This window comes from Artibeus jamaicensis, unplaced genomic scaffold (assembly GCF_021234435.1).
Source record: "Artibeus jamaicensis isolate MK-2021 breed Jamaican fruit bat unplaced genomic scaffold, CSHL_Jam_final contig_1284, whole genome shotgun sequence".
NCBI lineage: Eukaryota > Metazoa > Chordata > Mammalia > Chiroptera > Phyllostomidae > Artibeus > Artibeus jamaicensis.
Genome location: NW_026521249.1, coordinates 4946270 through 4959698, shown reverse-complemented (window position 1 = coordinate 4959698; position 13429 = coordinate 4946270). Strand labels below are relative to the sequence as shown.

The 13429-nt window shown below is 36.1% G+C and overlaps 1 protein-coding gene across 1 annotated transcript in view; it reads right to left on the bottom strand.

Moving 5' to 3' along the window:
* Positions 1-13429, bottom strand: part of THSD7B (thrombospondin type 1 domain containing 7B) — a 785104-nt gene that overhangs the window by 357265 nt on the left and 414410 nt on the right. The gene's annotated exons all lie outside the window — the stretch shown is intronic.

Genomic DNA, 13429 nt, shown 5'->3' with positions numbered 1-13429 from the left:
TTTGAACTCTGAGCTATAATGGTATTTCTTTCATTCTCTGACAAATATTCAGTAAACTACCCACTCAATATCTGTTTCCTCTTAATCCATGGTCTCAAAACTGTGTGTGAGCATGTATGTGTATATATGTGTGTGCACATATATATATACACACATATAAATATAAATATATATTATATAATATATATATATATTTACCTACAATTACTTTGTTAAGACTGGACTAAATATTCAGCTCTGTCCACTCAATTGCCAAATCTTTTCTTCCATCTTTATTTACACACTTATTTCTTTTTTAAAAAATATTTTATTTATTTATTTTTTAGAGAGAGGGGAAGGGAAGGAGAAAGAGTGGGAGAGAAACATCAGTGTGTGGTTGTCTCTCATGTGTCCCCTACTGGGGACCTGGCCTGCAACCCAGACATGTGCCCTGACTGGGAATCGAACCAGTGACCCTTTGCTTCACAAGCCCTTGCTCAATCCACTGAGTCTCACCAGCCAGGGCTACACACTTATTTCTAAAACACTAGCAATACCACATACATACTCTCTCAATTTATTTTTATCACACTAGATAGGTCTTAGATCTCTATTCTCTCTCTGCTTTCTCCTAAAAAAATCTGACATCACATACAACCTTTAACAGATGATTCCAAAATATGATTTCTAGATATGATTATTCTCACATACTCAAATACTGCATCTAACTCTATCTCCATTTTTATGTGTTATTTATATCAGTTATTTATTATTTTTGTATTAATATTGTCCATTCTCGCTGGTCTAAAACTACTAAATTCTTCCAATTCATCACTATCCTTTGTTCTGTATATAAATTTGACAATTAATTCCTACTGATTTTTTTCTCAAAATGCCTCTTATATATATTGCTTCTAATTTATTCCCAAAGTCTGGAACAGGCTTTTAAGCCCTTTGTGGTATAATTTACAAAACCTTCATGAACCCAAAGTTTCTTACCTCTGGTTCCTACTTTCAATAATTCCCTAAGAGGTTGATTATTTTAGATACCTATTGAGTTTAACCGAGTCTAACAGGCTTACAATTGTCATTCTTCATGCATCTTCATTAAAACACTGTATTTTATCACACCATGTGAATCTGTCATAACATGGTTGACCTCAGCTGGCAACCTTCCTTTGCAGCTTTTGTGTCTCTGAAGTCTGAATAGTAGTGAAAAGAGTTGGAGAGTTTAGAGCCTCAAAAGAGGTAGGGGCTCCTCCTCCTCTTGCGGCTACTAAAAAGAGTGTTGGCATTTCTGATTTTTTGGGGGGGGTTTCCTAAATGAAAATAAAATGTATAAACGTTACCTCCTTCTGCTAAAATCCTAAATTGGCTCCTGGGCTACAAAGAAATGTGTATCTTGACCTTTGTAACCTAAGAGCTAAGGGAAGCCAAGAAATTCACATGATTTGAAGAGACTATATTCTGACACTGGACAAGAGAAAAATAATCCTATTACATTGATACACTTTGTGGTAGACTTTGAAATGCATATTAACATTCCCAAAGGGGAGATAGTTCTATAAGGAGGAGCCGGCAGTCAGAAGGGAAACTTACCGCTCTCTGTCAAATAACTGCATTCCTCAAAAACAGAATATTTCTCACTGCTCACTACCCACCCTCAACCCCCACACGATTTTGTCAGGGAAATATCAGCTGAGGGGTGTGACTGGGGTGGAGGGGGACTGAAGAATTGCTTTGTGCTTTTCATTAGAGCTTATTGAATTAAAAGTGAAGAGGCTGGTTCAAGACTACATCTCTAAATCTGCACTTAGTTACATTATGTTATTAAAGCATTACACCTTAGGTCACCCACCTCCTTTAATATTTATTTAGAATTTATTTCCAAATTTAAAAAAATATTTATACTCTACCTGCAGCAACCATGAAAACCACAAAGCTAATCCTACCCCAATATGTGCAAAGGAAATTAAAAATGCCTCCCAGAATCATTATTCTCTTACATTAAAATGCAATCTTGGCTACCAGTCACACATTTTCTGCCTCAAACTGATACCTATGATATCATAGAACCTATTCTTCTGTTAAAATCTGAGGCTATTTTAATTTGGAGAGTTGTGTGGAGAGAAGCTATTCCTGTGACGTGACCTGTGAGTTAGATCCAGGCCAGAACAGAGATGGCTTCCTGTAAATCCCCTCAGAGACTGTCTAATCAACCCTCCCCTCGGCCCAAGAGTGCGGGTTCCTGGGATAGTCCACTGCCCTGCCCAGGGCAAGCATTAGGGCATTTTTCCCTTAACTGTGGCAGGTCACACACCAGTACCCTTGTCCATCCTTCCCTGTTCTCTACATATACTTTTTAGTGCCTGCCAGGTAGTTTGAAACATATACACATAGTCTCACTGCTGCCTAAAATTTGCCTGGTGTGTAAGTCCCCTGAACAAGCCTGATGGGGTTGTTCAGGAGACTAAAGTCTCTAGGCCCCAGGAAATTTTCTCAATGGGTTTTCCTACACTGTCAATTGAATTTTTACATTCTAACTAGATCTTTCATTTTCATGCTTAAAAAATATATTTAGAAGAGAGGTTTGTAAAGTTTCTTAAAAATATTTAGAATCAATCATTTGGTATGAGGAACTAATTATTAAGGTATATTAATAAGAAAGAGTATGTCCTTTAATTGATTTTTCTAGTCAGAAGAAGTTAGAAAGGCCCCCAAGAATGATCTTTATACAAAGAATATTCTGGTTTGATCAGCAAGGTTATTAAAAACAGTACCACAAAAGTTCTTGAAAATAGTGTTGTACATTGTCTAGATTAGAAACCCTACAGTGTTGATTTGGGATCATAAGTGGTATCACGGCCTCCCTTGAATGGATGGGAAATACACCCATGAGTATTTTTGCTCATTTAAGAAACAGTAACATCTGTGGAAGGAATTCCTGGGGTACAAATAATTGCTCCCCATTATCAACCAGAAGTGCCCCTGGTTCACAGGTAATGAAACTCATGTTTGTTCAAGTCTTGAAGTACAAAGAAACCCACTTTCCTCCCCAGCAAATACTTTCCCTCTCTCTCCCACATCTAGAGTAAAACAAAAATAGAAAAGACTTTCTCTGTCTTTCACTACTTTTGATACAGAGAGATCTGATCATATCCTTGGGGGAGAGTAGGGAGGGGGCATAAGAGGACAGTGCCTGAGATAGTGGTAAATAGTCTTGGATGGGACTGGCCGAGAACCTGAATGCCTCCAGAGTGCATGGAATTATGGGTGGGGAGATTTAAACAGGAGGAAGGCAGGACTGGCTTACTTTCTCTTCTTCACGGATGCCTAGATGATCATGCCATAGCACTCGTTTTTCCCAAAGGAGGGTCTTTTAAATGGAAGAAGAAAACACCAGGCACAGCCTAGGACTGGTCTGACCTGGCAGAGGGAAGCAGGGTCATTTCTTTTTGGGTGTTCTGGAGGGGACAGGCTCTGGGCCACAAGTCTGAGACTCTTCCAAAGCTGTGTAGCTTCTGTAACTTACATTATTTTAGTTTGTAAACCAACCAGTATAGAAATAAGATAATTAAAAACCGACAGGGGGAATGATTGAAGAACTCAGGAGTTAAAGATTTGAGCCTAAAGCGATAGGCTTAAGTGATTAAAACTGAAACTCAAACATTAAAAATATTTCTTCCTTAGTGGATAGGCTTAAGTGCTAATGCATATGGAAAGTTGTTATTCCAAAATTGTGTAGCTTTTGAATAAAGACTCCTTTCCTTTTTCGCCAAACCTCTGCCTCCAGAATTTGGCCTGCAGGGTGGCAGCAGGCAGCAGGATCCCACTTGCTGCTTGGTAAAACTCTAAGTCATACTTAAAAAACTGTATATTTGCTTTCTTCTCTGAATCTAATGAAATGACTTCCCATTGTGATGTACGTCAATGAACAGCACAGAGACCAAATATTTTCAACTTACGAGGTTAAATGACAAAAAAAATCTCTCCATCTAGAGAATTAAAAACTTCAACCACATGGAGAGATGTTTTCTTCCTCTATCAAAATGCAAGGGTACTTGGCATCAGAAAGAAGAGCATGACTAGCTAGTTGACTGTCTTGACATTTTATTGACAGGTTATAATAACTTATTTATTTCAAAAGGAGTGTTTTTCCAGCATTTCTGTGTGTTTCCCAGATAAAAGTCGGCTGATGAGCTGATGATGAGTTAGCAACTTTATCTATAACTATCTCCCCACAAAATCAACACAATTAGAAAAGAACAATTTTTGATCACACAATTTGAGTAGTCAGATTTACTTATGAAATGTACTCACTTGTCTCTGTTTTATACAGATACATAGTTATTTACATAGTTTGTATAATCTTAGAAAAACTATAAACATTAAGTTTTAAAGATTCAATTGCATATAAAAGCCTTAGAAAATTAAATTGTATATAGGATGCAAAAAAATCACACTTTGCTAAAATGGCAGATACATACTTCATACAAATTTTCATTTTTATTATTTTTTTATTAATCTTACTTAGTTATTTTTCAAGTACAGTTTTTTGTCTATTTCTCCCACCCCAGCCTCCCCCGCCCCTTGCTCCCCACCTCCCTCCCATTTCCTCCCCCCCCCTTAGTTCTCGTCCCTGTGTCCTTCCTATTTGTTCCTCCAAATATGTTTAAATATCATTATTCCTTCACTATTAAGAACTTTAGGCTACTCTCTTTCTAAACTTCTATCTACCATTTAAAAAAATTAACTTTATTGGGGTGACATTGGTTTTAAGATTATATAGGTTACAACTGTAGATATCTATAACACATGATCTATGTATTACACTGTGTCACCACCACCAAACATCAAATCATCTTCCATCACCATATAATTGGTTCCCTTTACTCTTCACTACCCTCCCACCTGCCTTCCCTCTGCTAAACTGCTGTATGTGTCTATGTTTCAGTTTTATATCCCACACATGAGTGACATCAAATGATTCTAGCCTTTTTTTTTACTTATTTCACTTAGCATAATATCCTCAAGGTCCAGCTATGTTATTGTAAATGTCAGTATTTCATCTTTTCTTAGGTTTGAGTGGTATTCCATAGTGTATATGTACCACACCCTCTTTATCCAATCCTTTATCAAAGAACACTTTGGCTGTTCCCTGACTTGGCCACCACGAACAGCGCTGCAATGAACATAGAGCTGCGTATATCTTTGTGAGTAAATGTTTTCAAGGTTTTTCAGGTAGAGACCCAGTAGAGGGACTGCTGTGTATATGCACGGTAACTCTATTTTTAATTTTTTAACAAACCACCATTCTGTTTTCCACAGTGGCTATTACACCAGTTTAGATTCCCAAGAGGCAGTGAATGGGAGTTTCTTTTTCTCTAGATCCTCTCCAACACTTGTTATTACATGTTTTGTTGATAATAGCCATTCTAACAGGTGCAGTTTTGATGTGCATTTCCCTAAGAACTAGTGAAGTTGAATGTCTTTTCACGTATCCATTGGCTGTTTCAATGTCTCCTTTGGAGAAGCGTGTGTTCAGCTTGTCTGTCCAGTTTTTAACTGTATTGTTTGTTTGCTGGGTGTTGAGTTGTATGATTTCTTTATATATTTGGGGTATTAACCTCTTGTCAGAGCTACTATTTGCAAATATCATCTCCCATTTGGTTTGTTGCTTTTTGATTCACGGGACGTTTCTTTTACTGTACGGAAGCTTTTTAGTTTGATACATTCCCATTCTTTTTTTTCCCCTTTACTTCCATTGCCTTTTGGGTCAAATTGATAAAATTTTTTTAAGATGAACTACTTATGTTGTTTTCTATGTAATTTATTATTTCAAATCTTATATTTAGACCTTTGATCAATTTTGAATTGATTTTTGTACTAGGGGCATCTATAGTCTAGTTTCATTCTTTTGCATATGGCTTTCCAATTTTCCCAGCACCATTTACTGAACAGGCTTTCTTTTCTTCATTGTGTATTTTTGGTTTCTAATCAAAGAATATTTGTCATTATACATGTAGTTTTATTTTTGGGCTCTTAATTCTGCTCCATTGGTCAATGCGTTTTTTTGTTCTGCCAGCATCATGGTGTTTTGATTATCATTGCTCTGCAGTATAATTTGAAGTCAGGTAGTGTGATGCCTCTGCCTTTTTTTTTCTTTCTCAAGATTGCTTTGGGTATTTAGAGTCTTTTGTGGCTCCATACAAATTGGATACATTTCTGTTCTATTTCTTTAAAAAATGTCATTAAAATTTTGATGGAGATTGAATTAAAAGTATATATTGCTTTGGACAATATGAACATTTTAAATATGTTGTTCTTCCAATTCATGAACACAGAGCATTTCTCCATTTCATTGTCTTTTTCGATCTCTTTTTTTATTGTTGACACTATTAGAAATGTCTCCTGTTGCCTGCCCTTGACCACCTACACCAAGTCTCCACCCTCCTCCCCAGGTCTTCATCCCACTATTGTCTATATTTGTGGGCTATGCATATATGTTTTTGGTTAATCTTTTCATGTTCTTTGGTCCAGCCCTCACTTCCTACCTCCCCTCTGAGATCTGTCAGTCTGTTCTATGTATCTATGCCTCTGATCCTATTTTATTCATCAGTTTATTTTGATCATTAGATTCCACTCTCTTTTAATGATGCTTTCTAGTTTTCAGTATATAGGTCCTTTAAATATTTCGTAAAGTGTATTCTTAGGTATTTCATTCTTTTTGTTGCAATTGTAAAAAAAATGTTCGTTCTTTCATTTCTTTTTCTGAAGTTTCATTGTTAGTATATAAGAAAGTAGTGAACTATTATAAATTGATTTTGTTATCTGCAAATTTAATGTGTTTGTTTATAGTTTCTAATAGTTTTTAGTGGACTCTTTAGCATTTTGTATATACAGAATAATTATCTGCAAAAAGTGACACTTTTCCTTCATCATTTCCATATTGGATACCTTTTAGTTATTTCTCTTGTCTGATTGCTCTGGCTAGGACTTCTAGAATGTGTTAAATAAGAGTGATGAGAATGACATCCTTGTCTTATTATTAATTATAGAGAAAGTATATTTCAGTTTTTCACCATTGATATTAGTCAATATCATACCATTGAGTACTCAATGTATGATACTCAATGGTATGATATTGACTAAAGGTTTGTTGCATATGCCCTTTATTACTTTGAGGTATTTTCCTTCTATACTCATTTTACTGAATGTTTTAATCAGAAATGGATGCTGCATCTTATTAAATTTTTTCTGCATTACTGATATGATTTTATACTTCATTTGTTAATGTGAATTACATTGATTGATTTTCATATGTTGAACCACCTTTGTGCCCTTGAATAAACCCTATTTGAAACTGATGTATTACTTTTTAAATGTATTGTATTCACTTTGCTAGTATTTTGTTTAATTTTTGCATCTGCAGTCATCAGAGATGCTACTCTGTAGTTTTTGTGTACAGTGATCCCCTCACCTATTGTGGGAGTTATGTTCCAGAGACCCCAGCAATAGGTGAAAATCTGTGAAAAAGCAACATAAGGGATAGTATTTATCCCTCCTAGTGTGTATATATATATATATATATATATATATATACTTTATAAACCCTCCCCAAACTCCTATAAACCTTTCCCATTCTTTTAGTAACCTTTCCCACACTTTTATAAACACTTCATATGCTCTTAAAAACTTTCTACACTCTTAAACCCATGTAATTTTAACAATATATGAAATTCTATATGTGTACTCACCAGTAAAGTATACAGTCATATATGTATGTTATTCTTGCTAGATTTTGGAATGAGGGTTATGTTGGTCTCATAAAATGTGTTCAGCTTTTTTAATTTTGGGAAAGAGTTTGAGAAGGGTAGATATCAAATCTGCTTTTAATGTTTGGTTGAACTCACTAATGAAGCCAAATGGTCCTGCACTTTTTTTTTTTTTTTGAGGGGGGAGGGTTTGATTGTTGTTTCCTTCTGTGGTTTGGTCTATTTAGATTTTCCAATTTTTCAGTCTAGGAAGGTTATATACTTCTACAAACATATATATTTCTTCTAGCTTATTGAATTTGGTGACATACACTCTTTCATAGTATTCTAGTACAGTGGTCCCAAACTTTTTGGCACCAGGGACTCATTTTTTGGAAGACGGGGGTGGTGCAGGATAGGAGTCAGAGTTCAGGTTAGATTTGCTTGCTCATCCTCTGTGGATGGATGGGGGCCATGGGGACAGGAGGCAGAGCTCAGGTGAGCCTCTCTCACTTCCTAACAGGCCATAGGCCAGTAACAGTACCTGTCCTTGGCCCAGGGGTTGGGGGTCCCTATTCTAGTATCATCCAGGGCATACCAGTGATGCCTATGGTAATTTCTCTTTCACTTCTAATTTTGTTTATACAAAGCTTTTCTCTTTTTTTTGCTAAGGGAGTCTAGCCAGGAGTCTGTCAATTTTATTCATCTTATTAAAGAATCAGCTCTTTTTTATATTAACTTTTAATAGTTCATTATTCTTGTGTTTTCCATTACTGTTTATTCCCCATACCCTCTTCTACCTCTGCCTACCTCCTCCCCCTACAATCACCACAGTATTGTCCACATCCATGAGTTCTTTTTTTTTGCTAGATATTTCCATCTCCCCAACTCCCTCACAGAGACTTTAGCCTGCTCTCTATCTATGAGGCTTTCTCTATTTTGTTTGTTAGTTCAGTTTGTTCAATACCACATATGGGTGAAATTATATGGTACTTGTCTTTCTTTAACTGGCCATTTTATTTAGCATAATGTTCTTCAGATCCACCCAAGATGTTGCAAAGGGCAAATTTTTTTTCATAGCTGAGTAGTATTCCATTGTGTAAATGTACCATAGCTGTTCACCCACTCATCTATTAATGAACACTTGGTCTGTTTCCATATCTTGTAAATAACACTGCAGTGACCATAGTGGTGCAAACAGTCTTTCAAATTAGTGTTTCAGGTTCTTTTGGATTAATTTCCAGAAGTGGAATTGCTGAGTCATAAGGCAGTTCCATTTGTAACTTCTTGAGGTGCCTCCATACTGCTTTCCACAGTGACTGCACCAATCTGTATTCCCACTAATAGTGCAAAAGTGTTCCCCTTTCTTTACACTTGTTGTTTGTTGATTAATTGATGATGGCCATTCTGACAGTTTTGAGGAGATATCTCATTGTGGTTTTAATTTGTATTTCTCTGATAATTAGTGACATTAAGGATCTTTTCATCTGTCTATTGGCCATCTTTATGTTCTCTTTGAAGAAGTGTCTATTTAGGCCCTTTACCCATTTTTTAATTGGATTTCTTTTTGGTGTTCAGTTTTAAAAGCTCTTTATAAGTTTTGGATATCAGCTCCTTATCAGATATATTGGCAAATATATTCTCCCATTCAGTGGGTTGTCTTTTCCTTTTGTTAATGGTTCCTTTGCTGTGCAAATACATTTTAGTTTTAATTAGTCCCATTGGTTTCTTTTAATTATTTGCAGTCTTTTTGCTCTCTATTTTATTCAGTTCTGCTCTAATTTTTGTTATTTCATTTTGTGCTTGGGTTGCTTTTGTTCTTTCTTTTTTTTCCTAGTTATTTAAAATGTAGTGTTATGTTGCTTCCTTGGGATTTCTCTTGTTTCTTAAGATAGGTCTGTAATGCTATAATCACATGGTTGGTATGATTTCAAGCTTCTTTAATTTGTGGAAGCTAGTTTTGTGACCCAACATGTGGTTTATCCTTGAAACTGTTCCATGTGCACTGGAGAAGAAAGTAGAATCTGATATTGTGGAATGAAATGCTCTGTAAATGTCAATTGTGTCCATTTGCTCTACTGTGTCATTTAAGGCCAATATTTCTTTTTTGATTTTTTTTTTTGGTTTGGATTATCTATCTGAAGCTGTAAATGGAGTATTTACATCTCCTAGTATGATTGTGTTTTGTCAGTTTTTCCATTTAGTTCTGTTAGTAGTTGTTTCATACATTCTGGTGATCCCTGATTGGGTACATACATACTGAGAAGTGTTATTTCTTCTCTATGTAAGGTCCTCCTTATCATTACAAAATGTGAATCTTTGTCCTTTGTTACCTTTCTAATTTTGAAATCTATTTTCTCATGTATAAATATGGTTACACCTGCTTTTCTGTAGATGCCATTTGCTTAGATAATCATTTCCCATTCTTTAACTTTGTTTTTGCAGCATAAAAATATCTGCTGAAGGAAGCATATCATTGCTATTTGGTTTTTGATCAAATCTGCTACTATGTGCTTTCTTATTGATGAATTCATTTTATTTACAGTGTGGGTGATTATTGATGTGTGAGGATATCCTATAGCCATTTTATTTTTTGTTTTCTGATAGCTCTGTGCCTCCATTGCTTCTTTTCCTTTGTGCCTCTGTCTATGGTTTTTGTTTGGCGGTATTCCATAGTTGTTTACTCCTTTTCAAAGCTATGTTTCTCAGTATTTGTGTGTGTGTGTGTGTGTGTGTGTGTGATTACCATTAGGTTTATGAAAAGAGAGTTTAATATATATAGTAGCCCTTTTTCCTTTGAATTCATCTGATCTCCATCCTCCTTTGCAAATTCAGACCTTTATTACCTTCCCTTTTATGTTTTTGCTGTCAGAAATTATTCCTGTTATGCTATAAGTTTGTTGGTGACCTTAAGCATAGTGTTGTGACCTTTTGTTCTTTGTTTCAGGTACAATAACCCCTTTGAGTGTTTCCTGGAATAGCAGTCTTCTGGTGATAAATTCCCTCCGCTTCTGTATGTCTGGAAAAGTATTTATTTCTCCTTCATAGCTAAAGGACATCATTGCTGGATATATTATGGTTATATGATAAGTTCTCTCTTTCTTTAGTTTGAATATTTTGTTCCATTCTCTTCTATGTTACAGAGTTTCTTCTGAGTTTTCCTTTATAGGTTACATGCTTCTTTCCCTAGCTACCTTGAGAATTTTTATTTATTAATTTTTGACATTTTAATACAATGTGCCTTGGTGAAAGCCTTTTTTGATTGAAGTAATTGGGTGTTCTCTCTGCTTCTTGGATTGAAGGATATAGTTCTTTCCTTAAGTTTAGGAAGTTCTCATTAACTATTTGTTTGAACAGACTCTCCATTCTTGTCTCATTCTCTTCTTCTGTTATGCCTATTATTCTTCAGCTACTCTTTCTGATGGAGACAAAGAGTTCTCATAGAGTACTTTCATTTTTTGTGATCAAGCCTCTCTTCTTTTTTTGTATTATTTGCATTATTTCTATATTTCTATCTTTGATATCGCTAATTCTTTCTTTCATCTGTTTGGCTCTATTTTGTATGCCCCGTAATTCATTTCTGACTTCTTTTATTGAGTTCATCTCCAGAATTTCTGGAGAGACTTGGTTCTTTTTATTTTTAATGGATTTGAGAGAGAGAGAGAAGGAGAAAAGAGATAGATGGGGAAGATGGAGATTAAAGTTCCAATGTCTTTGGTCAAGTACTCATTTTGTTTGTTGATTTGTTTTCTGAGCTTATTAAATTGCCATTCTTTTTTTTTTTTTTTTTTTGCATATTGTTGAGTTTTTCTCAGAGCTGCAATTTTGAATAGACCATCATTTAAGTCACTTATTTCCAGGTCTTTAGGTTTGTTTTCTGGAGATTTTTCATTTTCTTTCTGAGTTGCCTTTTTTCTTGGTTATTTGTGGTATTTGATGGATTTCTTCTCTGTTTGGGAATTTATGTATGAGTGTCACCTCTCTAGTAGATCAATAAGAAGTCTTTATTGTTTTCCAGTAGGTAGTGTTGAATTACAAGTTTTTTAGCTCTCTTGCACTTTTCTGGCTTTTCAGATCTCCATAGGATTGTGGAAATGGCCTGTGATTCCTTGGAAGGTGGGTGTTTCCCCTGTGACCTGGTCATCCCAGTCCCAAGGGACCAGTCTCGCAAGGTAACGGGGTGGGTGATGTGTCTCCAAATCCTTGAAATCCCAGTGCTCTCCCCTGTAGCCACAAGCCACTGACAAAGTATCCAAGATACATGGGTGTGGGGTGAACTGGGGAACCCAGCTGCCTCTTTTGTTGCCTTGCCCTCCTGGCAATGGCTACCAGTGAAATGCTGAGGCATGTCCCTGGTACTTCCACCCAAACGTGGGTCAAAGAGTGTGCTTTGCCATTCAGGGAAAAAGTGATTCTGTGGTACCAGTTCTCATATTTGCAGATAACGTGTTCTGTAATCTGACAAGAAGGACAAAGGGAGGTGAGCTCTGGGAGGTTAGGATTGGCCAGGCCCCATGGCTTTGTTTCTCTGTCAAGACTGCCAATTGCCAGCATATGGCCACATCTCTGTGCTACATCCCTGCCCAGGTTCCTAGGCTCAGCTGCAGCTCATACTGCCCACTTTGGGCTGAGCCCCACCATGAGCTCCCAGCTTAGGAGCTGTGTCCCTGGCTCATCTCAGCTTTTCTTCATTCTCACTTCCATGGTTCATTCCCACTTGCCCACATTTAAATGTTATAATATGCAGATCTTTCAGACATGTTTGTGCATGGAACAGAAAATTCTTTGTGGAATTACAAGTGTTGAAATTATTAAAAGTTCAAGGAGAGAAACCAAAGGGATCTCTTCGGATGCCATTCCTCAATGTCACTCCTGCCTACCAATTTCTAATTATCTTCTTTTATAAAAATAAAGTAATCCATATAAATTTTTGAAGTGTTTGTTCTATGCCTGTGAAATATGCCATTGGTACTTTAATAGGTATTGCATTGGGAGAACTGGAAAGCTACATGCAAAAAAATGAAACTTGAGCACAAACTTACACCATACACCAAAATAAATTCAAAGTGGATAAAAGACTTAAATATAAGCTGTGACACTATTAAAGTTCTAGAGGAAAACATCAGCAAGAAAATCTCAGATATTTCACACAGCAACATTTTTACTGATATGTCCCCTAGAGCAAGGAATATAAAGAAAAGAATAAACGAATGGGATCTCATCAAAATAAAAAGCTTCTGCATGGCTAAGGAAAACAGTATTAAATTAAAAAGACAACCAACTGTATGGGAAAATATATTTGCCAATGATACCTCAGACTAACGTTTAATCTCCAAAATATACAAAGAACTTACACGGCTCCACTCTAAGAAGACAAACAACCCAATTAAAAAATGGGAAAAGGACTTGAACAGACACTTCTCCAAGGAGGGCATACAGAATATTCAGAGACACATGAAGAGATGCTCAATATCCTTAGCTATCAGAGAGATGCAAATTAAAACCACAATGAGATACCATTTTACACCAGTCAGGATGGCTATCATAAATAAAGCAATGAACAACAAATGTTGAAGAGGTTGTGGAGAAAAGGGGTCCTTAGTTCACTGTTGGTGGGATTGTAGACTGGTACAGCCATTATGGAAAACAGTATGGAATTTTCTCAGAAAAATAAAAATTGACCTGCCTTTTGACCC